Source organism: Homalodisca vitripennis, chromosome 1 (genome assembly GCF_021130785.1).
Source record: "Homalodisca vitripennis isolate AUS2020 chromosome 1, UT_GWSS_2.1, whole genome shotgun sequence".
Classification (NCBI taxonomy): domain Eukaryota; kingdom Metazoa; phylum Arthropoda; class Insecta; order Hemiptera; family Cicadellidae; genus Homalodisca; species Homalodisca vitripennis.
The window spans coordinates 49,416,860-49,444,651 of record NC_060207.1 but is presented as its reverse complement, the minus strand read 5'-3'; the positions used below and the strand labels follow the sequence as shown (position 1 = coordinate 49,444,651).

At 36.4% G+C, this 27,792-nt stretch overlaps 2 protein-coding genes across 3 annotated transcripts in view; both read right to left on the bottom strand.

Annotated features, from left to right (window-relative positions):
* LOC124361195 (neurocalcin homolog) overlaps positions 1-27,792 on the bottom strand; it is a 210,550-nt gene that overhangs the window by 97,963 nt on the left and 84,795 nt on the right. The gene's annotated exons all lie outside the window — the stretch shown is intronic.
* Positions 1-27,792, bottom strand: part of LOC124361181 (neuronal calcium sensor 2) — a 192,042-nt gene that overhangs the window by 79,653 nt on the left and 84,597 nt on the right. The window contains exon 1 of one of the 2 annotated variants that reach the window (XM_046815229.1): positions 19,351-20,202. The exons of the other annotated variant lie outside the window; for it this stretch is intronic. The gene's annotated coding sequence lies outside the window, so the exon portion shown is untranslated. Of the gene's footprint in view, positions 1-19,350; positions 20,203-27,792 lie in introns of those variants that run through there. 2 annotated transcript variants of the gene reach the window in all.

Genomic DNA, 27,792 nt, shown 5'->3' with positions numbered 1-27,792 from the left:
TAGTAGTAACTACTGCCGTACATTCTATAAAGGGCAGATTTGAGTACCCAACACAGACCAGGTGTAGTAGTAACTACTGCCGTACAATCTATAAGGGACAGATTTGTGTACCCAACACAGACCAGGTGTAGTAGTAACTACTGCCTTACAATCTATAAAGGGCAGATTTGGAGTACCCAACGCAAAACAGGTGTAGTAGTAACTACTGCCGTACAATCTATAAAGGGCAGATTTGTGTACCCAACACAGACCAGGTGTAGTAGTAACTACTGCCGTACAATCTATAAAGGGCAGATTTGGAGTACCCAACGCAAAACAGGTGTAGTAGTAACTACTGCCGTACATTCTATAAAGGGCAGATTTGTGTACCCACCACAGAGGAGGTGTAGTAGTAACTACTGCCGTACAATCTATAAGGGACAGATTTGTGTACCCAACACAGAGCAGGTGTAGTAGTAACTACTGCCTTACAATCTGTAAAGGGCAGATTTAAGTACCCTACATAGAGCAGGTGTAGTAGTAACTACTGCCGTACAATCTATAAAGAGCAGATTTGAGTACCCAACACAGAGCAGGTGTAGTAGCAACTACTGCCGTACAATCTATAAAGGGCGGATTTGAGTACCCAACATAGACCAGATGTAGTAGTAACTACTGCCGTACAATCTATAAAGGGCAGATTTGAGTATCCAACACAGCCCAGGTGTAGTAGTAACTACTGCCATACAATCTATAAAGGGCAGATTTGAGTACCCAACATAGACCAGGTGTAGTAAGTAGTAAACGTGCCTTACAATCTATGGAGGCCGTGTTTCACATTGCAAGTGATCCATTCGATATTAAATTTTGATAAAAAATTAAAACATAATTGTTTGTTGAAATTTAACTTCCATATTAAGAGTCACAATTATGCTTCCACTTCAAACTAAGATACAACGTTGTTATATCCCTCACTCCACTAAAGATAGACGCACGCTTAATTAATAGCTTTGATCCGTGAGCCAATTTGCTCCTGTGAAGCATGTTGTTCCAACCAGAAAAACGAACAGGTCTATTAATATTTTACAGCACACGTGATTTACTACACTGGCATTTTCAGTTTATACATTTTGTTTACTTGTTCTAGAGTGAAAAAACAAGAGTTGTAAATTAAATGTATGTCTTCTAAGAATGATTTGAATTGACCTCAGTGGAATTCGTAAGAATATATGAGAGCGGACCACGGATGGAAATGTCATATCGTAGACATCAGATGGAATTAATAAGTAAAAATTATCTGAGCCAGAAGTAAATACAGCAAACTATATAACATATTAATTTAGTTGACATAAATGAATGACAAGGTAAAAGTTAATTATTTTATTTTAGCACACTCAACTACTATGAATTGTAACTGCTTGTGACATAGAAATATTAGTCTTTCACCACCAACGCTGGTGGGTTACAAACGTATTACTGTACGAATGTGGTGTAAGCCTGTCCCGTGCAGTGACATGGTTGGCGCTTGCTCTTGTCACCCCGGACCTTCAGATGTATGTTTAAGGTTTTTTGACGCGCAAACTTTTCAGTTATCATCTACGACTTCAGTTAGTTCACTGCCACATATTTACTAGCTTTTTAACTTTGTGTACATACTTCTTAACCTTACGAGTTTTTGACACCTGAGGAAAGAGACAGATTACAATCTTCTAAACTAGTGTATTTTGTACCACATAAACGATGACAAATATTCAAAATCCTATTATTAATTTAACCTTTTACAAAATGTATCCATCAAGATACATCACCGTGACTTTGTCTCATCTCATTAGTGACGCACTCACCATATAATACCGAGGTGTACACTAAGATACCTCCTGTTCGGTTAGGATAAAAGACTTGCTAATACCTTGGTCTTTAATTGTTCTAAAGCCATTTATGTTTGTTGAGTAAAAACCACGTAAAACTTTTGTGGCCACGCCAAACGTACTACGTAAGAAAGTACGACACTACGGATACAGAATCGTATTTTAGTGTAGATATTCTCAAAACACTTGTGTGGAAAATTACAATGGTGGCCCTCCGTCCCAACAGTGCGAGCAGTTTCTGAGAGATTTAACAATATAATAAGTGGGATTGTGAGATGGCATTGCCCACGGCTTCATCCACTATACAATTCATTATGCAAGACATGCTAGCCTGCAACCAGACAATAAACATCACAACAGTGATGAAAAATGAAGGACAGGTTTCAACTGCAGTATAGTCTTATTATAATAATTATAAAAATAGAAAAGTGAACCATATTTTAACCTAGAAAGTTATGTTGGAATACATTATGGTGAAAAGGAGATTTCTTCATACGTATTATTAAGAGCTATTTTACGTGTACTTTGTTTACCTTTCTAAAAGTTACATCTTAAAATTATACAGTACATAATAAATTCGCTGATGAATCCAAAAATATAACAAAACTGAAGTTCAATTTTGAATATTATAATATTTAACACAACTAGCTCTGTTTCTCATTTTAACTTACCTATGAATGAATATATGATTTTCTATCTACTAATTAAAACCTCGATAAATTTCATTGGCTCGATTTGTTTGTTTATGAAAATCACGATTTACGTAACATTTCAACCCACTATTTAAAATCTCCCAACACTGCCTATTGAAGTGGGATGGAGTACGGGAAAATTCATAAATGAGGTACGATTTCAGAGGGTAGAAGATTTTACGGAAGCTGGTTACGAAAACAGTTTAAGCGGGCAGTGAAATTGACTATACGAATAATGAATAATCACGTAGAGTTAAAATTCTGACAATTTTCTGGTGGATTGATACTTTGACACAATACACTCCAAAATAATTGTGATTCTTCTTTGACAGAAGCAGATTATTTAGCAGAGAAACTACCAATTTGGCCAGGACGACTGGCAACATGATGAAAGCTGTTAATTTAGAACATGTACCATTGACTTAAGAAATCTATCAGGTTAATAATATATATCCTCGTATACCACTAACACACACAAACATGGTACTCTTCGTGCGCAAATGGGCGATAGGGGCAGGGAAGAGACATCAGACGTCCTAATAAAGAATCTAGATTCAAGATTCAAAAATATACCTCATAATGTACCTCTGCTCCTGCTGGGAGTATTCTAAAATAATTTAAAAATCAATATTGTGTTGAAAAAAAAAAAAACACTGTTTACTATAGCTACTTCTTACTATTTCCATTTACCTTCTAATATATCTCTTACGAAGCGCTTCATTTTTCTTATTAGATGATTAGCTGATATGTCACAGTCACAGTAGTTTAATCTCCATTGTATGACAGTGACTACTATATACATCCACATCCTGCTCTCCCACTCCACTACTATCCGCACCACACCGCACATCACCATTATAGGGGGTCTAACAGCTTGTTGTCTTATCTAGGGTGTACTTACAGTGACATGTTAACTACCGCTGGCCTAATACGTAGTCTATAGTGATGGTATTGGAGCCTGTCTAGACGCTGTTATGACAGTGCTACTTAACTGGCCCATTACGGTTATACATGATGGATCCCTAACACACTGCCTATGTCAGAGCATCTGGGATAACTTCCCTGACTCTATCAATTTACAATCTTGATGTGTGAAATGAAATCATTTCAATTTAAAAATTGCTTCAAATCTGGCCATTGAAGACGTGACAATAGTAGTAATTGTTTTATGAAATTAAGTAACTGCCTATGTTACACAATTCTCTCTAGTTCATATGTAAAAACTAGTTTCATTAATTTATTCAACTAAGTGATTTGGTCACATTGTCGATTGCATTTCTTCATAATAATCTGCTAACGCTAAAAACAATATTCTGAAACTCTATACATGATTATATAGATACATTGATTTTCTTCTTCAACATTTCACAATGTTTAAAACCGTTTAGAATGGTTTCAGCTTAGTTTATCATAGATTCCTTACCAAATCCAAGCTGATCTCATTACAGTCTACACTGGGACTGAAAATGTTTTACTTCTGAAGCGAAGGCGCAATGTCCAGAATTCACAATACAAATCAGAATCATCCTTATATTTAATCATTTCACACTCCGAATAGGAATTGTGCCATCACATTGAAACATAAAGTTAATTGGGTATAAACTGCAACGTGTGTCACGTAACAGGTTTTGCTTAAAGGTCCAATGAAAAACTTCAAGTTTATAGCTCATTTCATCTAACTAAGTGTTATAAGATCACAAAGAGATATTTGCTTCACTTTAATTGATGACCAATCAGCCTTGAAATTTACAGTTGATTTGACTTCATGTTAGTGCGAAAGCGGATATTCACGTCCTGACAATAACACGGATGCACGGTGCGAGTCCCTGATAGCGATCAGTCGGCGGTGGTGATGGGCAGCAGGCAGGCAGGCAGGCGCTAGGGAGACATGAGGCGCGAGGCGAGGTGCGGCCGACTAAATCAATAGACGGTTATCTAGAGCCGGTAGATAGGGCTCTCAACGCAATGTTTGTATTCACTCTCACACCGCTGTTTAAGTTAACACCGTACCGAATCCGTTGTTTTCCATTTATTAGATCCAACACTTTTGGAGTTCGTGTTATCACAACCTATACAAACAAAAGTGTAAAACTCAACAATTGAATTATACGAGAGGTAACGTTAATGCCGTGGTGGAGAATGTACGAAGCTTATCGGCTGGAGTAACACAGGAACACAGTTTATATCAATCAAGCCTAAACAGTTACATAAATAATATCGTCAACAACTACAGAGTAGACTACAATTAAATAACAAAACGTACTTCCCTAAAACATATGTATCCAAATTCCTTTTGCGTCCTATTGTGTCTACATAAACTGTTCCAACTATAACAATGAAATAATACCAATCTATCCGAGAAATAGGGTTGTTTAAAGATTGTTTTACTTGATTTTCGATTTAACAACCCCGAAACAGAATAAACGTGTTTAAACTTGTAGTGTAAGCAGTAACATCGGTCTCAGCGGGTTTCACGTCGGGCCCGGTTACTATCACTGGGATTAGTACAAGATACAGTGACGGGCAGCTCTGCAATGATAGGAGCTAACGACATCCACTCTCGCCCTTGGTCCCTCTCACACTCTTCCTGGATAACACTTTAGAACGGAATTACGTATCGATTAAACAATTCCATGGTGATCTACTTAGAAGACTCAGAAATATACGTTTCGTCTTATCTACTCAATAGTATAGCGGCATTGTATTTGAGAAGCCCAACCAGATGTGTCTGAGTAATGTTTACTTATTATTGAACTCCTGCCGTCTAGCGGAAGATTCCTTTCAAAAGCCCAACTCAGTAATGGATATACATTAAAACGTCCGATATCCTGAACTTTATCTTATTCTGGGGAAGTCTATGACAAGAGACATCCATGTATATACGGTTGAACTTTAGGTTCAATGAATAGGTAGAAGTGCCGAATATGGGGATATCTTCAAATAACTAACTCAGATCACTCAGAATGCCACTTATAAAGGGTTTGCTGTGACAGTTGGGAAATGTCTAAAAATCTTTAAGCTATTGGTTACCATCACGTCAGGTCGTGCGAGCTCAATGATCGTTATACTTGCGATATACGACATGTGGCGGATGTGCCAGCGAGAGGCCCCGCGGCGCGGATACTCGACACATATAAACTCCACTGTCGGTGACTAACCAGCAGCAGCAGCCCCGGCTCGATCGCCTTGACCACATTTTAATCACAATTTAAATTTAGATCCCGTTCTATTCTGTTGTACCCGGAGAGAAACACCGGCCGTGCCAAAAGGCACCGAACCTGAGGAATTGTAGCCGCGCAGCCAACTACGTCTATTTGAGCGGTTGACGTCGTGACTCGTGCCGTAGTGCCGATAGCCTACTGGAAGTGCAGATGTGATTGCAATACTAGTACTGTCCATTTGGTCTGCAGTGACCCTGTCCCCAACACTTTTATTGGGCCCAATCACACCAAACTTGTCAAAATCTCTAAAGGATTATCTTAAAAATTGCATTTTCAAAATAATCTTACGGCTTCATTAAAATAACAACAGGTTACACATCTTTTAAATTTTGCAACAGAGCAAATTTACATTTAATGAACACACACACACACACACACACACACACACACACACACACACACACACACACACACACACACACACACACACACACACACACACACACACACACACACACACAAATTTAGAAATTAATATCTGCTTGTTGTTAAAAATTGTTAAGAACCAATACCTGTGGCTGTAATACACATAAATGTGAGAGTATAATTCCGTAAGTTTTCACTTTTTCTACATGTCTAGTAATACATAGTAAGTAAATATTTCCGTAATTTACATTAAGAGTTTCAATTGGCATTCATTGAAACCACAGACAGATAATATCGTGTGAAGTGGGAAATACGTAGTTCGTGTGGAAATGTCAAGGCTTACCCAGGTCCCGGCTAGTAGGTTAGAGGTTGTAGCAGGTGGTATCAATGATTGTGCCACTATCTGTGTGTTACGTGCGGTTACTGCTAACAATCTAAAAGCAAATATATATATATATATATATATATATATATATATATATATATATATATATATATATACTTTATGGTGACTTGGTCACTGAGAATTGATGATTAATTAGTTGACCCACTCGTCAAGTCGTTCAAAAACATTTATTTCAAAGACTCTGAACTACTTTACTCTTCTCATATTAAAAATGTTAATTTAAATGTGCATGTATGGTGTTTCTAAAGCTCGCGAAATCCACAATTCGTCATACTTTAATCATATGTACAATGAACTTGAGTTTGAGTTAAACATAAAACAGATCCAAATATTGTATTGTTCAATGTTCACTCTTCTGATATTCTGAAAATCGTCGCACGTGTTTCTTTTCCACGGAGATGATGCGATCAAGACCAAACATGTTAACTTGTTAACATAAAATAAATTAAAATCTGTCACAAATAAACAGGATACTTATTAATACAGAGACTTTGCAAGGTGAGTGAAGTTTCGGGGAGTTTTCCGACGGACAATTCTTCCATACACTTTAACATCAGTCTCCATTTATTGTACAAACAGTTTAATGTTCAAGGAATAAATATGCTATATTTCTAATCTGTAGGCTGTTTAGAAAGGAAAGGAATGTGTAATAATTGAGTGACTTTGTCATAAATAGTTTAAATGACTCCAGTTTCAATAATAGTAGGCGGCTATATAAATCGAAACCAGTATTGAGTGTTTCTTATTATACCTCATTAGATTCAGTCCAATTCCAACCCAAACATTGGATAGAATATTGAAACAAAATATTATAACGGCGCAATAAATACAGTTTATTGACAAAACCAAACTAACCGACACCGAAACCACGTCTGGCGATGAAATGAAACGAGATTTCAAGTTTGAAACCGATCCAGCGCAACATTGCTGTTTGCCTTCATAGTATAAACCCGACAAGTGGGCGTTTGGTCCGTGTACACGTTTGTATTTCAAAGTCAACTGCAACTGAAGAGGTTGAACGAAGAATCGCTAAATAAATACAAACATCACGGGCTCACTCGAAGGGATTTAACAAGAACTGTAAATACTTGTATTTATTCTTCTTTGATGTCTTTTTGATGACTGTGCGGCAGCAATAAAAACGTGCACACTTCGTCCCGACTCTCGCCATGGCGTACACACGTGTTATTGTTGTATCGGAAGTTTAGAGTGTTATTGGTTCAGCGGTTTGTAGGCTGTTGCAGCAAGATCTGAAACTGACACAAAACAAGCCGCCGCGCCGATCAAGTTCCACTACTGAAACTGTAATGACTTTCTTAGTCGATAGGAAAGCAAGCGATTTTGTCGCTAAAGATAAATTCTGATGACGCATATGTAAAATCAACTTGGACAGTTAACGCTACTGTTTACAATATCACATGTTCTAGTATCTACTATCGTGTATGCTCGACACGTTATGTATAGTATCTACTATCGTGTATGCTCGACACGTTATGTATAGTATCTACTATCGTGTATGCTCGACACGTTATGTATAGTATCTACTATCGTGTATGCTCCACACGTTATGTATAGTATCTACTATCGTGTATGCTCGACACGTTATGTAAGAATCTAAAATTATTTAGTAAAATAAAAACTCTGATTCAGGTGTTCCTGACAATACGACTTGCAGTGTTATGCATTGTTTTTCATTACTTATGCGGGACCTGGTGTCTGTGAACCTTCTATATTTTATACAGGTAGATAGTGTTGTTGATACGTCTTGTTCTTATTAACTACTTGTTGTATGTTTATATGTATAGCCAGCTATATGATTTGCTTATTTTATACGCATAACAAATCATAATTAGTTTTACTACTTGTTAAACACTAAACTTTACTTCTTTGTATAAATGTATTGTTCACAATTTATTATTCTTAATTTTGTTAGTATTTATTGCATAAACACTAACACCGCATATATTTCTATAGAATAGAAAACGGAGCCTCTGCATTATATAACATTGGCTTTGTAATTCGAATCGTAAACATAAAGTAACATGTTATAAAGTAACAACTTGGATTGAATCACACGGTTTTATTTCGTACGGAAATGCCACACGTTACAATCTGTAGCGAGGATGTGTTAAATGTTTGATTCAATACTTTAAACATTGCTGAATTTAAGTTCAGTTAACAAAATATGGAACAACTGAAATACAGGTGCCACTGAAGGGGACTAACCACAACTCTCCGTATAAAATTACAGTTTCAATATGGCGTTATATTATGACACGAAGATGTGATATTTACACTGTATGGAGAAACAGAACTTGACACCTACAGGCCACGTATACAAGATTATGTATAACTAACACGAATATGTGATATTTACACTGTATGGAAAAACAGAACTTGACACCTACAGGCCACGTATACAAGATTATGTATAACTAACACGAATATGTGATATTTACACTGTATGGAGAAACAGAACTTGACACCTACAGGCCACGTATACAAGATTATGTATAACTAACACGAATATGTGATATTTACACTGTATGGAGAAACAGAACTTGACACCTACAGGCCACGTATACAAGATTATGTATAACTAACACGAATATGTGATATTTACACTGTATGGAGAAACAGAACTTGACACCTACAGGCCACGTATACAAGATTATGTATAACTAACACGAATATGTGATATTTACACTGTATGGAGAAACAGAACTTGACACCTACAGGCCACGTATACAAGATTATGTATAACTAACACGAATATGTGATATTTACACTGTATGGAGAAACAGAACTTGACACCTACAGGCCACGTATACAAGATTATGTATAACTAACACGAATATGTGATATTTACACTGTATGGAGAAACAGAACTTGACACCTACAGGCCACGTATACAAGATTATGTATAACTAACACGAATATGTGATATTTACACTGTATGGAGAAACAGAACTTGACACCTACAGGCCACGTATACAAGATTATGTATAACTAACACGAATATGTGATATTTACACTGTATGGAGAAACAGAACTTGACACCTACAGGCCACGTATACAAGATTATGTATAACTAACACGAATATGTGATATTTACACTGTATGGAGAAACAGAACTTGACACCTACAGGCCACGTATACAAGATTATGTATATCTAACACGAATATGATATTCCCAGTTGTCAGTCCAAGACAATATTCTGCAGAAGTTTCTCTAAACTTGTACAGGTGACAGATATGGATCCCAACAGTCGCACATACAAGTACTGGAGCTCTCTCACTGATTAAATTGTCTAAACTATTCACTATTCACGCTGCACGGCCAACCAGCCGCAACACTATTGTGAACTACGTGAACAAACCGCGCCATCGTGATTCGATTTTAGGCCCAAACTAAATCGTGAAATGCACAATTCTATTTAGCCACTTCGTTAGCTATTGGCCAATCGGCGTGACATGTCGCTAATACAAAATGGCGGTCGCAATTCAATTACATGGATCCTCGCACAGACAAACGAGGCAGCTGCATCACTAATAAGTAGGTTAGGTGAGTTTATCCGCGATATGATACTATTGATAATATGACTGATTACCACGATCAACAGAACGTTTTATGTTCCTGATTTGTTTTACAGAACCATTTACACAGATTAGCTGAGCACGACCCTTTCACTTTATTTATTATTTATACGAGAAGGTAAATAGACATATTCCTACTGTGCACACTTTCCTTCTACTCTAAGTACCTCGTTATTAAGCAATGAACATGTGTTTAAAATTCCTCATGACTACAATACGTAATTTATCATTATTTATTTGGAAAGCAATTTCACAAACTAAAACGAAGAAACTTCGTACCATAATAACGTGTCATAAAATAGATTTATTACAATGAACAAATCATATACATAAATAAACTCTTGCTAAAATATTTTTCCAAATATTGTTTATTTTAACATAAACATTATTGTCCATTACAAAATTAATGACTGTAATGTATTAGTAAGATTATAATGCAATAAACTCACTAGAATGTAATAGAGGCGACAATGGCAGAAATATTCTTGCGAAACAGTGGACTTTAGTCACAAACTAAATAACATGGCTGTAGAACAAACTAATATTTAAACAAATATTTCAGAAAACCACCTGTGGGAAACATAAGACATTCTGAGATTGTCCAAACATTTGGTAGGCGGAAAACCTAAAGGTTCACTAAAATTAGTTCAATCAATGTAATGATTCAGAGGCAAATTTGTTTTAATTACCTTTTTTAAATGTATATGTGGCAGTAATTATATTATGCAGTGTCCCATAAAGATAAGTATTTAGGCGTTTAAGATTTCATTATACGCTTATAGTAACCTATTATATTGAAATCGTACTAATTTCCCATTAGAATATCAAGAATGGTGCGTAAAATTGATAACTCCCTTATGGTTGCAGAATCGGAATAGTAGTAGAAAGAAAAATATTTAAAACCAAGTGCATAGTTTTATTAGGTCCAAAAATAAACTGTTATTACAAATATAATTGTATGGAATTGTTTTTAACCAAATGCCAATAAAACGCTGATCACAAAACCTACTCATTCAGGCTGAAACCCATCCATAGCGACACACTCATAATAACTAAAAACAAATGCTTCGTATACTATTACACAAATTCAGAGGTAATTCCGGAGAAGTTCCTATCCGATAACGCTCACCATTTCGGTTCTGCGAACATGTGAGAGTGTACATTTTATTTTAAATCAGAACTATCAGAGAAATAGCCGCTAATTGAGGAATATCACGCTGGAGAATAAAAGGAAATTATATGACCAAAGTTATCTTAAAAAATTTCTGAGGTGTCTCTCACTCTGCCTCTTTAACATAAAATTAATAAAACCTCAATCATATGCAAACGAAGTGCATAATAAATATGCATCATTGATACTGGGTCTAGCGCTTAGTCGAGAACCTGTATAGAGACATGACCCCTGGCCACGTCCATCACACCTGCGACTACACCCCCATTAAGATGCAATGTTGTTTTGAACGCAACAGAAAATAAAAACTATGTAACGTACGAAAAAAAAAAACTGTGATGCAATGATCAGAATACGTCCTGCTAATAACTAAATAAGCATTAGATAACAAGTGAAATGACCGTGAGGTAGACTAGTTAATCCAAGTAATAGAATGTTACCAGAAACGTAATACCGCAACCGTGCATTGTGAGGCATCCCCATGTTCACCGCAGACGGGATGGCATGAGACACATCACAGGTGGGAAGTAGCGGAACAGCAGTAGAGACGTAATTGATCTGTTTGTTTGTCCCAGAACACTGTAACTCAATAATGATTCTAAGTGGCAAGTTGGAAGCCTTTATTTCTACCTTGATCGATGTCCATTCTTTATCTGTGTTCCTTGATAGGTGGAAACTCTTAATTCACCACTTGGGTCAACAAAGCGGCGGGAGAAATTAAGGAGCATTCTAATGTTGACACAATTTACAACTTAATGCTTTTCTTCAGATCTTGGTACTCAAAACCTTAAATAACTAACTGTTAATCTGAGGAAATGGTTTTGAACCGTAACCATTATGGGCAGGATATTTAATATCGAGCATTATTTATTCGCATATCTCAACCAGAAAACAACAAAATCAGCATTACCTAAGCAGGAAATGTGATATCAACCATTATTTAAATACATTTCCCAACAAGAAATACAACGAAACTAACATTATATGAGAAGGAAACTCAATATCAATCACTATTTATAAACATGTTCCCTCAAGAAAAACAACAACATTAGCATTATATAATGTGGAATTGTATAACGAAGAATTGTTTCATGCTCCATGTGAATCCTTCTCACATTCATTATTAAATCATCGGTGTTGTCCGAGTGACACATATTAACTGCATAAACATCGATTAGGGCACGCACACACTGGAGATATGTGTATCTGGTCTGTGCTCCGAGGTCGCGGGTCAACAAACGGGTTGGGCGAGTGAGGCTGGGGCGACATTGCGACACACTGCCTGCCAGGAGCTGCGGGCGAGGTCGCCTGTGATCGTTCTCTTCTGTATATCTCGGGCAGGTGTACAAGGTTTGATAACAAGCAGCTGATACGAGCGAGTCTAATAATACAGAACGCCCAGAGCTAATTTGCATTGTTTAAACACAAACTGGTTGTTCTTTAAATATATAAAGCAATTTCTCCTTAAAATCGATCGTTTGTCGCGCTGGTTCTGACAGAATTCGTAATGGGAGATTATCAAATTATGAAACTATATTTTTTTCAATAATACATTTTCAGTTTGACACACTTGAAACCAACCGTTAGACACGTACATAAACCTTAAATCAGTGACAGATTGTACCACCGCCAAAACTAGAGCAGCGAGTTTTTGCGTCAGATTATGCGCTTAAACTACGCAAATTGACTCTCAACTTCTAGAGACTGTAACTATCGACACATAATGAACTTCGAGATATGTATATCATCTACTACATACAATAATACAATGTACACATGACGTTGTGAAGTTTCAGTACTGAAGTGCAACTGCTTGTGCTCGACTTTTACAACAACATATCGCATGTTAGATGTATAAACTAGAACTTGGACAGCCTCAGTTGTTTGTGAAAGTTTCAGTACGGAGATCCAACTGCTTGTACTCGACTTTTACACAAATACATCGCATGTAAGATGTATAAACTAGAACTTGGACAGCCTCAGTTGTTTGTGAAAGTTTCAGTACGGAGATCCAACTGCTTGTACTCGACTTTTACACAAATACATCGCATGTAAGATGTATAAACTAGAACTTGGACAGCCTCAGTTGTTTGTGAAAGTTTCAGTACGGAGATCCAACTGCTTGTACTCGACTTTTACACAAATACATCGCATGTAAGATGTATAAACAAGAACTTGGACAGCCTCAGTTGCTTTTGAAAAAAATACATCGTATGTAAGATGTATAAACAAGAACTTGGACAGCCTCAGTTGTTTGTCAAAGTTTCAGTACGCAGATGCAATTGCCTGTACTCAACTTTTACAAACATACATCGCATGTAAGATGTATAAACAAGAACTTGGACAGCCTCAGTTGTTTGTGAAAGTTTCAGTACGGAGATCCAACTGCTTGTACTCGACTTTTACACAAATACATCGCATGTAAGATGTATAAACAAGAACTTGGACAGCCTCAGTTGCTTTTGAAAAAAATACATCGTATGTAAGATGTATAAACAAGAACTTGGACAGCCTCAGTTGTTTGTCAAAGTTTCAGTACGCAGATGCAATTGCCTGTACTCAACTTTTACAAACATACATCGCATGTAAGATGTATAAACAAGAACTTGGACAGCCTCAGTTGTTTGTGAAAGTTTCAGTACGGAGATGTAACTGCTTGTACACGACTTTTACAAACATACATCGCATGTAAGATGTATAAACAAGAACTTGGACAGCCTCAGTTGTTTGTCAAAGTTTGAGAACGCAGATGCAATTGCCTGTACTCAACTTTTACAAACATACTTCGCATGTAAGATGTATAAACAAGAACTTGGACAGCCTCAGTTGTTTGTGAAAGTTTCAGTACGGAGATGCAACTGCTTGTACTCAACTTTTACAAACATACATCGCATGTAAGATGTATAAACAAGAACTTGGACAGCCTCAGTTGTTTGTGAAAGTTTCAGTACGGAGATGCAACTGCTTGTACTCAACTTTTACAAACATATATCGCATGTAAGATGTATAAACAAGAACTTGGACAGCCTCAGTTGTTTGTGAAAGTTTCAGTACGGCGATGCAACTGCTAGTACTCGACTTTTACATACATCGCATATAAAATATATAAACAAGAACTTGGACAGCCTCAGTTGCTTTTAAAAAAAAAATACATCGCATGTAAGATGTATAAACAAGAACTTATGATGGAGACACAAAACGAGAATACAGGATCGGCGGGTAACAAAGCAGAGAGATGTAACATTGTCCTTGCTTGTTAGATAGAAAATTGTTTTATTTTACGTTTTCTCTTTCGCTGTAAAATCCCAAACTCTTATGTATAACTCATTACCAAGAGCCAAAACTAATGTAATTAAGAACATTTTAACTGAAAAACTTCTTTTAGATGTGTTTTATATAAAACGAACTGTATACCTAAGTGTTCGAGAACAAGCTGATTATAAACGTTATGCTACATTATAAACGTTACGTTATAAATGTTACGGTAAAATGATTCCTGGGTGCAATAAACAGTTTGAGTGATGCTCGTATAAGTTTTATAAATGCTACGATACAGTCTGGTCAACAACATACGAAGCTTGGCGGATGTGGAAAGCAAATATGAGTTCAACAATTGACAAAACAAAACAACATACGGTACGGTATTAATAATTTTTATGTTTAAAACTGTCAGCGGTCAGCACTACAAATCTAAATTCGGCAAATCTCAAAATTTGTCAATAAATGCGGTTTGAAATTATCGTTGTCGATTGATAGTTACCGTGCGGGACCCCCTGTCAGACCACATAAATTTATTCTCTTCAGAGTTGCACTCGCTAAGTATTTGGTCGTTCTTCTAAAGGTAAGTAACGCCTTAATAGATAACAGTTATATACATTTCTAAATTAAATTCCAATGTCAAATGTATTTTATTATCATTTTTAAATGTAAAAAGCTGGCCACCAAGGTCACACACGTCAATACATACTTAGCTTTAAACAATATTATATATTATACAATGTACATCGTACAACATCTGTACACAAATTGTCTACAAGTATACCCACAGAGATTAAGATTGTAACATATACGAACAGTGTAATTGTACTCGTACGAATGTAGAATGGAATTGGCTACAATATTTGACTCCTATTTTAATGAAACTTTCTATTGGATTCTTTCAGACTTCATACATTATAGTACTGCACTGTAATAACTTTTCTCATTTAAACTTAATGCTATATACATAAAAACGCCAAAAATACATGAAAAACTTGATTCTTCCTAAAGCTGAAACTTTGATTTGTCTACGTACTATAAAATTTAGTCTGGCATGGCAAATAAATATAATTTCAAACTATGAGACAAAAAAACAAAAATATAATAATCAGACAAAATGTTTCGATAAAAAACTAAAATTTGCTAAACCGTCACTAAACAGTGTAAACAGCTTGAACCATTACCAAATCACAAATTTTATTGACGAATTAAACTAACCTAGACCTGTAATGTGAGATTAACAATTAATATAGTGATACACTTTTTAACATGTTTGTTTTTGTTAATATAAGCTTACATACGCTTATATATCTACATGGTTGCTTACAACACCGTAACCATCAACAGGAATTTCTTAGTAATTTTGGGAAGAACCATCTTATAAGATCAATCGATAGAAGAGCGTACTGGATCTGAAGGATTCAGGGACTTTCACGTGGTTGCTGGCGAAAGTTGCTGGCCATCGTGTTACTATTCTTAGTGCCTTTTTAAAACACTATCTGATGAGATCAATCAATAGAAGAGCGTTCTGGATCTGAAGGGTTCAAGGACTTTCACGTGGTTGCTGGCGAACGTTGCTGGCCATCGTGTTACTATTCCTAGTGATTTTTTAAAACACTATCTGATGAGATCAATCGATAGAAGAGCGTCCTGGATCTGAAGGGGTCAAGGACTTTCATGCGGTTGCTGGCGAAAGTTGCTGGGCATCGTGTTACTATTCCTAGTGATTTTTTAAAACACTATCTGATGAGATCAATCGATAGAAGAGCGTCCTGGATCTGAAGGGGTCAAGGACCCTCATGCGGTTGCTGCCGAAAGTTGCTGGCCATCGTTTTACTATTCCTAGTGATTTTTTTAAAACACTATCTGGTGAGATCAATCGATAGACGAACATTCTGGATCTGAAGGGGTCAAGGACTTTCATGCGGTTGCTGCCGATAGTTGCTGGCCATCGTGTTACTATTCCTAGTGATTTTTTAAAACACTATCTGATGAGATCAATCGATAGACGAACATTCTGGATCTGAAGGGGTCAAGGACTTTCATGCGGTTGCTGCCGATAGTTGCTGGCCATCGTGTTACTATTCCTAGTGATTTTTTAAAACACTATCTGATGAGATCAATCGATAGACGAACATTCTGGATCTGAAGGGGTCAAGGACTTTCATGCGGTTGCTGCCGATAGTTGCTGGCCATCGTGTTACTATTCCTAGTGATTTTTTAAAACACTATCTGATGAGATCAATCGATAGAAGAGCGTTCTGGATCTGAAGGGGTCAAGGACTTTCACGTAGCAGCTGGCGAAAGTTGCTGGCCATCGTGTTACTATTCCTAGTGATTTTTATTATTCATTTGGTACAATATTAGAAATAAGGTTAATGAGGTTGGTATGAGTTATCCAAATACCATATTTGATGTTGAATTCAATTTTTTGTATCATACACCGACTGTATATAGACAATTGATTGATGCACTATATACTTATATCACTTTTTTGTATCATACACCGACTGTATATAGACAATTGATTGATGCACTATATACTTATATCACTTTTTTGTATCATACACCGACTGTATATAGACAATTGATTGATGCACTATATACTTATATCAATTTTTTGTATCATACACCGACTGTATATAGACAATTGATTGATGCACTATATACTTATATCACTTTTTTGTATCATACACCGACTGTATATAGACAATTGATTGATGCACTATATACTTATATCACTTTTTTGTATCATACACCGACTGTATATAGACAATTGATTGATGCACTATATACTTATATCAATTCCGTTTTCTTTCTCATGTTCACATTTTAACTATTATTATTGGAGTACCGTTGTCGCACTGAACAACATGCTCACGAGTATACGATAATCACGAGTAGGGCAGCTGGACTAGGCTGTAGGACATAACCTTAACGCTGAGTAGTATTAATTCAATTTAAATTGTATTCTTTCACTCACATCTAGACGATTAAGGTAAGTGCCACTTGTTATGTTCTCTATTGAGACACCAATGCAAATCCCTAGAAAGGGCTATTGTAACCACCGTTATCCGATGACTCCTTTGTCTCCTTATCGATTGAAAAACCACTCACGCATGACACATGAAGATGAAATCTACAATAAAACTCTCGTAGAAAAATTCTCACATAAATAGATCGTCTCGAACATGATTACTTTTGAAGACAATATTTTAAACATTCGAATTTTTGCTTACATTCGGGAATATAATAAAAGGGTTTACCGATGACAATGGAAGTAAAAGGTTTGTTCGCTAATGTAGCCACAATACCTCATATGCCGGAATTTGAAATATCAATATTTAGGTATTAAATTATGGTGAAATTTACTGACCGAGTTTCCTAATGTCCAGTATTGTATTAATTAAAAAAGTTTCTATTTTACACAATATAAAGTTAGGATTATATTATAATCTTCCCCTATTTCACTATTTTAATCACTACATATTCCTTAAAACAAATACTAAACTAACATACTGTCATACCATTTGGAAGAAAACGTAATTTAATACGACTAGAAATCAAAACATTTGACCCATTGTTAAAGTAAAAGAAACGCAATGAGTAATTCTAGGACACAGTTTATTGAGACATTAATACAACCAAAACACCACGTTCATCCAGAGCCTAACGCGGGCAGGTCGCCACAGCAGCACCCTACTCTTAGAGTCCTTGACCCCCAGCCTCACGAACGAAAAGAGATATTACCTTTATCATAATCATCAAATGAGGGGAGGGGTATTTTACAAATATGTAGATTTCCAACTATTACAAATAGGAAACAAAAACACGAAATTAGATTTCTATGTCACTGTTTTGTAACGCACTGATCTGACCAAAAGTTTAGGGGATGATCACTTATATATATATATATATATATATATATGAGAAGGAATGACACATCTGTATAGGATCAAAGAGAATTCCCTCAGATTGAGAATCACATTAAATAAATATATAAGCATGCAGAAATAATGAATACGCCAGGATCCGAGACGACCTTTACACCCTAGGTCAAATTAGACGTTAGGTGAAATTAAAACACGATCCCTTCCATGGTCATGAACTGTATTTACTACACTTAATTAAGTCTTCCACCCAAAACGGAGAGCGGGAGGGAGGAGGGTAGGCCTAGGCAGCGCGGGCAGGACGAGGGAGCGGCGGGAGCGGGATGCGGGACGGGGAGACTGCAGGTGAGAGCGACCGTGTGCTGCTGCGCTTCCCTCCTCTACCCGCGCTACCACCGCTCCACTTCGCTCCTATCAATGACCGGCGGATCACTGTAAACATTATTACTTCACCGAATTTCCCGTCACCCCCTCGCCACCCCCACATCTCGCCTACACTCGTTCCGTCACTGAACTCTTCTGCCGGTTCGGGAATCTCCAATACCGGCTCTGTCAATATTGGCACCGTAGAGTACACTTAACGGACATTTTGTAGCCAAACATTCATTTTCGATACGGCAATCCCTAACCGTTGTCATCAAAGGAAACGCCTCTTAATTCCACTTTGAATTATTTAGTTGTGATAGTTTATTTATTTATATGAATGCATTTTGGATCGTCAAATTTCCTTATTCGGTATTTATCCAACCGGGTCGTTTGTAACCGAACATACGTGAACGCCCACAAATATAAGTCGAATAAAAATCGAGCCCCAGAATTTGTGACCGATCGGGGTGGCACTATCAGTGATCTACAATTATAAACGGTTGTCTTATGATAGTTGTACGAGATGACATACAGACCGTTGTATCAGCACAGCGGAGCGCAGTGAGAGGGTAGTGGCAGTGGCGCGCAGAGGTGTCCACTAGCACAGGTACAGGTACAGTACACAGCAAGAGCCTGACATATCGCACAGACGCACACACTGAGAGCTGGGCCGCAGCCGTTTGTGTAATGGCGGGGACCGGCCCTGGAGTCCCCTCCACCGCGGCCGCTCGCCACCCACCACCCACTCACATCGACCGTCCACATCCCCATCGACCCGCGCACACACACTGCACTTGAGTAAATGCTCTTTTCCGAGGAAAATCTACAAACATTATTGTGGTAGGAGACATCTTCGACATTGCCGCTTTACCCACAAGTACTCAGATACAAGATAATCGAGGTACGAGAATAAAAATTACTTCACGCTCCAGCCCTTGCCCAGAGCTGCAAGCCGCGCCGTGCCACCTTGTTGCAATTAGTTCCCTGATATTTAACCGTGTCTGAGTTGCACAACGGGTCGAAGAATCCAATAAACTGATGTTAAGTTTTACAAGATTTAACAAACATGTGATCTACCGCATCGGTATTTGTTACGAATCAGAAGTGAATGAATCAAACTACAGAACAAAGCTAACAATATATGATAACCGTCCTAGATACATCAAATTTTGAAGTCGAACTGTGACTAAGCGCCAGCCACCGACAGATAGAGAGATAGTATGTAATTTCAACAATGATTACTTATTTCAACCAGTTGTGCTTTCTAATCAGAATTAAAAATAAAAACTGAAACAACTTAAACAGGAGTGCTGAAATATCTGGAGACGGCTTAATATGTTTACTATTAATTGGACAGAATTAAAAGTAAGTTTACAAATTCCATTGGGAGCTAAACGCCGATTGTTCTTATCGACTATCTCTACCTCTGATGGATGACGGATGGATTCAATTCAATAGATAACTTTTGATGTAAGCATAGGTTTATACGCACATTGTTTTAAAAGACTGGTTAGGCGAAGAATAATGTCGCAAATCACACTTCAAAAGGATAATTTATTAAAAAAAAACTGTTATTGAAAAGATTTTTTATATAAGCCGTCAAATTCAGCATAGCATTTTGGAAGTTGCCATAGTTAGTTTAATTTCACATTTTTAATGTCCCAGTGATATGTACCTACATGAACATAAAATCGCTTACTATGGATGTTACAGGAGGTGTTCAAATTGTTTCCAGAGATTGTGATAAATCCAGAGATCGTGCTGGCCATTCTTCCGAGCCTCTTCTACCGATCCATTTACTTGGGAACATATGGTTTAATATCGTTTTATGTCTACGCCGAAGTGAGGAGATGCCCCATCTTGTTGGTACCGGAGGTTTCAATGTTTTGCAAGGCAGGAATTATTTGGTTTGAAGCATTTCTAAATATTCCTTTAAAAAAAATGGTCCTACTACATGGTTCCCAAAAATACCAGGCCTAACATTTAATTTCTGCGGGCGTTGAGTATATTTCTTAACCACCCATTGAGTGTTTATGTTACACTCCAATAGTCCAATATCATCAAACTCTTCTTTACATAATTCTTGAACTAAGTGCAAGTTAGAACCTTTAATATGACTTTATTTTTTAAATCCTTCCAACGATCGGATACGGTTACCATAATCTCGGATCATTAATGACGTGATTCCTTCGCACTCGCTTAGTGACAAACGCAGTAATTGTAGAGTTACAGCCAGGTACTACACGCTTACCCCTGAAAGGCAACTAACAAATCTATTCCGGTCATGGGTAAAACCTTAATGTGTTGTTATTGTTCAACTAATGAACAAAGTTCAACTGATAGAGAATGCAAATAATCTCAGAACTTTCCTTTCAACATTATGTTGTTTAGGTAGGAATTACCAAATTAGATAGCAATAACAAAATGGTCACCATTTGCATCCCTTGATTAAAATGATCCCTGTATTAATAAAGCATTGATAGGCCTATTTCCTTGTTGTAATTATTCCAGGGTTAATTCAAATGAAGAAAACCTTTAAAAATGCCGTCTTATTAGAATTCCTGGAAAAAAATTAACAACTGATTAACTTTAATTAAATAAAGTTTGTTTATGAACACCGTACCAGTTCATAATTCTTCTGTCTGCTACATTTTATAGCGCATTAAAATGTCTTTGAATAAGCGCATTAAAAAATAACTTTTTTGAAGTGCAGTTTACGGTATTCTTTTTTGCTTGCCCAGAGCCCTTCAAAATTATGTACATATCAATCTATGTTTACATCTAAAAATGTTCAACTGTTCCTCGTGGAGCCGTTCCCCATCGGACTTAGAGAGTCAGCAAGAACGACACAAAATTGGTTTTACATCGCAATTGAATTTGCAACGTTTTAATCCCGTAGCACAATTAATAATAAAAATGTTAAACTAACTCTAGAATTGTTAGCATCCCTATTAAATGAGCAATAAAATTAACAACTGTAATAAAGTAAAATTTAAAATTTAACAGTTTAAAACAATAAATTTTAATATTTAAATGTCAAATTACGTGCTGTTTTCTTAATTTTGAAATTAATTTGGCTTAGCACATTTTTTTTTTTTTTTTTTTTTTTTTTTTTTTTTTTTTTACAGAGGGCCAGGTTTCCTAGGCCTGGTAGTTGCCTCTCAGCCATCCGGCTTATTGTGCACCCTCTCCCAGGTTTAAGCTGTATCAAATCCCAAGCCTTTACAAAACCATGAGATCTTCTGAACAATGCTTTCCTGTTCCAACCCCTCTTCCGTATGCATAAGAACACCTAGGGATCTTGAGCGTTTGCTCTGTAATGCCGGACATTCAAATATGACGTGCTTGGCTGTTTCGTCAGCCTCGCCACATTTCCTGCACAGTGTTTCCTGAACTGGAATACCTATTCTGTTCAGGTGACTTCGGAATATCCAATGACCTGTAATAAAACCAGTCACCTTTCTGATCTCCGTTCTACTCATTCTAAGGGCATCTGCTGCAATGTTCCTTGATGGTCCCTTGAGCATCCGCTTTGCCTGTACATTCCCCTCAGTGTTTCTCCAATGTTGTAGGTGTTTGTTAGCCATCCACTTGGTAACTGATCTACGTGCTAAGTTATATGAGACCCCACATGTTGGTTCAGGACCGGTAAGAAGACGGTTGGCTCCCAAGTTAGCGCAACCGTCTGCCCCTTCATTTCCTGTGATTCCTCTATGTCCAGGCACCCAAGTTAGAATAACTTTATTGGTTTTCGCCAGCAATTTCAAGACCTTATGGCATTCCCAGACTGCCTTCGAATTACAGTCATGGTTGGCCAAGGCCTGCAGAGCAGCCCTGCTGTCCGAGTTAATGTAGATGTTTTTGCCTTTGTAGCCCCTTTCCACATTAACTCTTGCACATTCTGCAAGGGCTGCCTTGGCTTAGCACATACTTGTAGGTGGATTTTAATCGATTTCATAAATCTGATTTTCATAGTGAATAATTCAAGAGCACTTTACTATTCAAGTGTTTACAATATCAAGAAACCTTAAAACAGTTGATACATTATTTCAAACTGTCATTAAACTGCAAAACTTAAATCAAAAGCATGAAACGTTTTTGTTTCATTCTGATCGGATTATTAATTTATTATTTGTTTCTGCTGAAATTAAATTTAACAAACACTTTTAAATCTCTTTATGTGCCTTATTTGTCTTACAAAATGAAAGGTGTATAGATAGTTATTGTGCAATCAAATGTTAACTGTTGTTAAAAGTTAAGTGTATATAATAATAATTCCTTCACAATATTGTTATGTGTTTATAGACATAATTTTCTACAGCTTGCTCGGTACTTTATATTATATTTACGTCCAGGACTTAGAAAACTACCGTCACATCTCTAAAAATGTTCTACTTAACATACTAGATTCTACAAACCACTACATACAATATTCAATATTTTCTTTGATTATTATGCGCATTTGTGCTGAATTCTTTTATAACGTACTAAAATTATATGACTGATACAAACGTTGTTAAGTGTGATAAATGTAAACGTTATCTTTAGGTACCTCCATAAGTTCGCGTCCTGTATGCTTCTTGTATATCACATCTCGAAAATGTGAAACGATCCATTAAATATCTGATTAAAAATGGTTAACATTACAACTGACAAATATAAGACACAAATCACTCCAACATTTTACTACACTGTTACGAAGATGACAAATATTGATTTAAATATAGAAAAGAATTGAAATTACTCTAACTTAATCATGTAATTGTTCGTTGGATGCGTACAGTGAACACAATAGCGTAAAACCACTATGGACAATAAATATTGGGAACATAGATGCTACTATAAAAAAGGTGGCTACGCTACGCGACATTCTTTGCCTGTTTGTTAGAAGTTCTACTTTCACTATAAGACGTCAAAGGATTATAATACTTGTAAAGGAAAATTTGGAGCAATTTGTCGTTGTTTTATACTTATAAATAATTGGTTTTATGTATGGTTTTATGTATTGTTTACGGAATTTAAAATTCCTTTCCGGACTACATAAAAACAATAGAATGAGATCTTGGGTTTGAGGTGCAGCTGACCAAATATCGATTTGAAAGGAAGTACAGTGAATGCGAGCAAAAACAGTGGATGACAGCAACAAAACAAACTGATTTATAATATTTATACTTCAATACTTCTTGTTATTAAGTTAACAGTAGAAGTTCAATCCCATTGCCATGTTTAGGGCTGCAAACTATAATGCATTGGGTCCACCAACCCGCCCACGGAAGCACGCAGATAGTTTAAATAAGAACATTTTTTGTGTTGAGTCCCTGAGTTGTAAAGTATAAATGCAATGTTTTCCTCGTTCTACCACTCGTTGCAGTCTTGTAAAGCTGGCTTTTAAATAATTCAGCACAAAACCCAACCACTGTAGACATTCATTACGATGAGAAAGCACATCGTGAAATGTTAAAGCTTATAGGTTGTTGACTAAAAACAGATAGCTTCTGTATTTAAATTATTTGGTCTTACCTCCCAGGCACCAAAACAGTCTTTGGGAATAGTATAGTTGTAAAAGGAAACGACAAGGAAATAGTCTAGCAATGAGCGCTGCGAAGTTTTTCATTATCTTATTAGCTGCTTTATCAATAAGTAGGTCCTGGTCACAAATGCACTTCGGCTTCGAAGGAACGGCTCATTACTTATTCAAGAATGAAAGTACGAAATGAAAAAACCCTGACCAGATCTTCTTGAGAAAACTGGGTACAAGCAGTTTTCCTATGTTTTCTCAGCCATCCATCCCCACTTGAGGAAAATATCTTCATCCGAGAAGATAAACTCATGGAAAGAACGTTTATTATAGAACATGACAATACGAGAAACTTTCCTCAGTGTGTATGTGTATTATGTTATTATTATGTCGAACTTAAACTATAATAAGGAAAAATAATTTTCTTTGAAGCTTTTAAGGCTAAAAGGTGTCCAAAAATAATTGTTTTCATGAAACGTCAAAATTTTAATAATATACCCTAATTTATTATTTGCATATCTGACGGTTTGTTCTGATTTATGAAACAAACAAAAATGCAATACGCTTAATACAAAACAAACGTTGTTACTTTTATTTTCATCAGTGTTCATATCAACTCTCCCTTATTTCGTTTCTATAAAGAAGTGCAGTTCTCCATGTAGTTCGCGATGTGTCTGTACGAGGATCTTTATCAAGCATAATATAGGTGATAGTGGGCACAGAAAAATATTGAAAATACAAAAGTACCACGGTCGTAGACCTGTATGCCATTTGTAACTCGTGCTAAAGGATCGACGCCGTACAGGCCGTTCGGTCTCCGGCTCTCAATACTACACCAAAAACTAAACAAAAAACGTTTACGTAACTGAATTTTGAGAGTAGATATCAATCCAATTTTTTAAGTGTGTTAACAATCAACGTTTTCGTTTATGTTTCTGGTTACAATACTACATCCCAACAAAAATAAACTTACATTTAAACTTTTAGGAAAGGAAAATAAATATTTAACAAGCTAAAGCGCTGTACTAAACGTTTCGAATAAATCGAATAATCACTTGTGTCAGAGTTAGTTGGAACCATCGACGTATACAATAACAACTGGATTGCTCATCTCCCTCTAATGGAATGAAACTGGTCGCCCCCCCTCCCACCACCTCATTTACGTATACGGGCGTGACGGATAATGGACCCACATTCAAATACTGTTAATGATACATGCAGTAAGTGGAAATTTGTGTATCTATTTCGTAAAATTTCGATCTGCTCGCGTTTCAAACACAGATTTAGTTTCCGTGATACAAACACTATTCAATAAAGACTGTAGTAAATATTGATTAAAATCGCGGAGTTAATCTGTAAGCTGTAAACAATTAATTAACATCTCTAATTTAAAAACAAACCCGAGTGACGGATAGCAATATGCACACAAAGTTCACTTTCTCTCCGATAAGTGTCCCAACACTGCTACTGGAGGAAATTGGATTGGTGACGTTATTGGATTTTGCCAAACGACGTGGTTATTACTTTTGATTGTCAGGCGTAAAAGCAGTAAACACACAATATATAAGAAAGTCATTAACTTGCAAACTTTTGCTTATATTTCAGCCTGCTCAGAGCTTCTGTTAAATCCACAATTTACCTTAAGGTCTCAACTGAACTTTTGCAGATTGTCAACAACTATATTTCCAAAATGAACTATTAGCACCAACTTTTGTGAATGATTGACTAAGACCGTAATGTAAGTTCTGCACAAATTTAAACTGTTCTTGAGGTATCTACATCTACATATTTGCATTACGCAATTTTTGCTCCTAGCTACAATCAAATTGAATTGATGTTTTGAAAACCCGTTTAGTAACGGGTACAAAAACATCCTACCCGTGTGTGTAGTGGTGTTTTACACTATATTACACGATAATATATTTTAAGTAAAATATAAGATACGTACATGTTTATTACACTCAATATAAATAGCATCAATTTAAATTCTGTTCAATAAACTTTGTTTAAAGTGAATCTCTAGTTTAATTTAATCAACAGAGAGTGGCAATCATAGACAATCAATCAGTTTAGTGTCTTAATAAATATGTGAAATTGTACTGTTAATAAAATTGCTTAGTTACTGTCCATTCTATTGACATTAACCAAGATCGTCAATTACGTTTTATTTGTTCAATACTAAAGATATTCAGTCAGTTTAGTGCTTCAATAAACACTGCACACTTGTAACTGTTTGTATACATTCTAACTAAATAACTCGCCATTAACTAACTCAATCTTATCAGTTCAGAGATTTCAGAAGATATGTCACACCTCTTTCCTTCGTTATTACCTATTCCATTCAATTAAATTGATAGTGTCTCTCATTACTAAAGAAATGTTATTAATTCAGTGTTTTAAAAGATACGTCCTAATTTTTCTTACTTACTATTAATGTATTCTTTTCAACTTTACTGAACGCGTCGATAGCTTCTTGTCTCTTCAAGGCTACAGCAATTTTATCGGTTGAATGGTTTGTTAGATATATCGTAGTTTATTGTTATTTGCTGACTTTTATATCTCTGTTATATTCTAGTTTGCTGAAAGCGTTCCTCATAACTTTTTATTTCTTAATTACAAAAGAAATGTTATCAGTCCAGTGGTTAAACAGATACGTCATACTTTGCTATTAATTATATATCGGTACAATTCTATTCCCGTCAACTGAAATAACGTAAATTGCGTGTAAGTGTATCTGTTGGCAAGCTGTTACCGTCGCACGCAATGTCCTTCCGAGTGTCACAGTCACTTTAAAAATTGCACGTTACAAATGGTAGTATGATATGAATAAGTGATGGTAACTCGAACACACTCCCATTTCTGAATGAAATCTCTGTAAATTAGTTTTGAATTATGGAGGGCAGTGTATCGGAGCCCTGACGTCGGAGAGTACTTCTAAAATAAGATTGAATCCAAGAACACAAGTGTAACATTAATAAAATTTTAATTCATGCAAATTTTCAACACAATCGCAAAGGCCCATAGTAGTTTTTGCAGATAACAGCACGAATATTCAAAGAGTTCACATATACAAAGATATAGAATTAGGATATTTTCCTAAAAGAATACTTTGCATGTGTCGCTGGACTATCCTGGCTCGTTCTGTTTGTACTTTAGACCCTTTGTTCTCCTAAAGTACGTCGTAAGCCCTTTGTGAACCTGACGTAACCGTGTAAATGCTCTTACATCTGTTCATTGCATTCTCTTATTCCGTAGGGTCACACAGTATGGGAATTTATAACGATTTACATCGGACCAGTATAGAATACCCCGCTGGATCGCCGCATTCACCTGTTTCCTTGGACCGAACCTACGGTTGATCCATGTCAGTGCCACGCCCTCTGTTTTCTCTTTCAGCTATTATAAACATACCGTACCATACTATCAAGGAAGCCACTACGGAGTATTTTATGTGCGAACA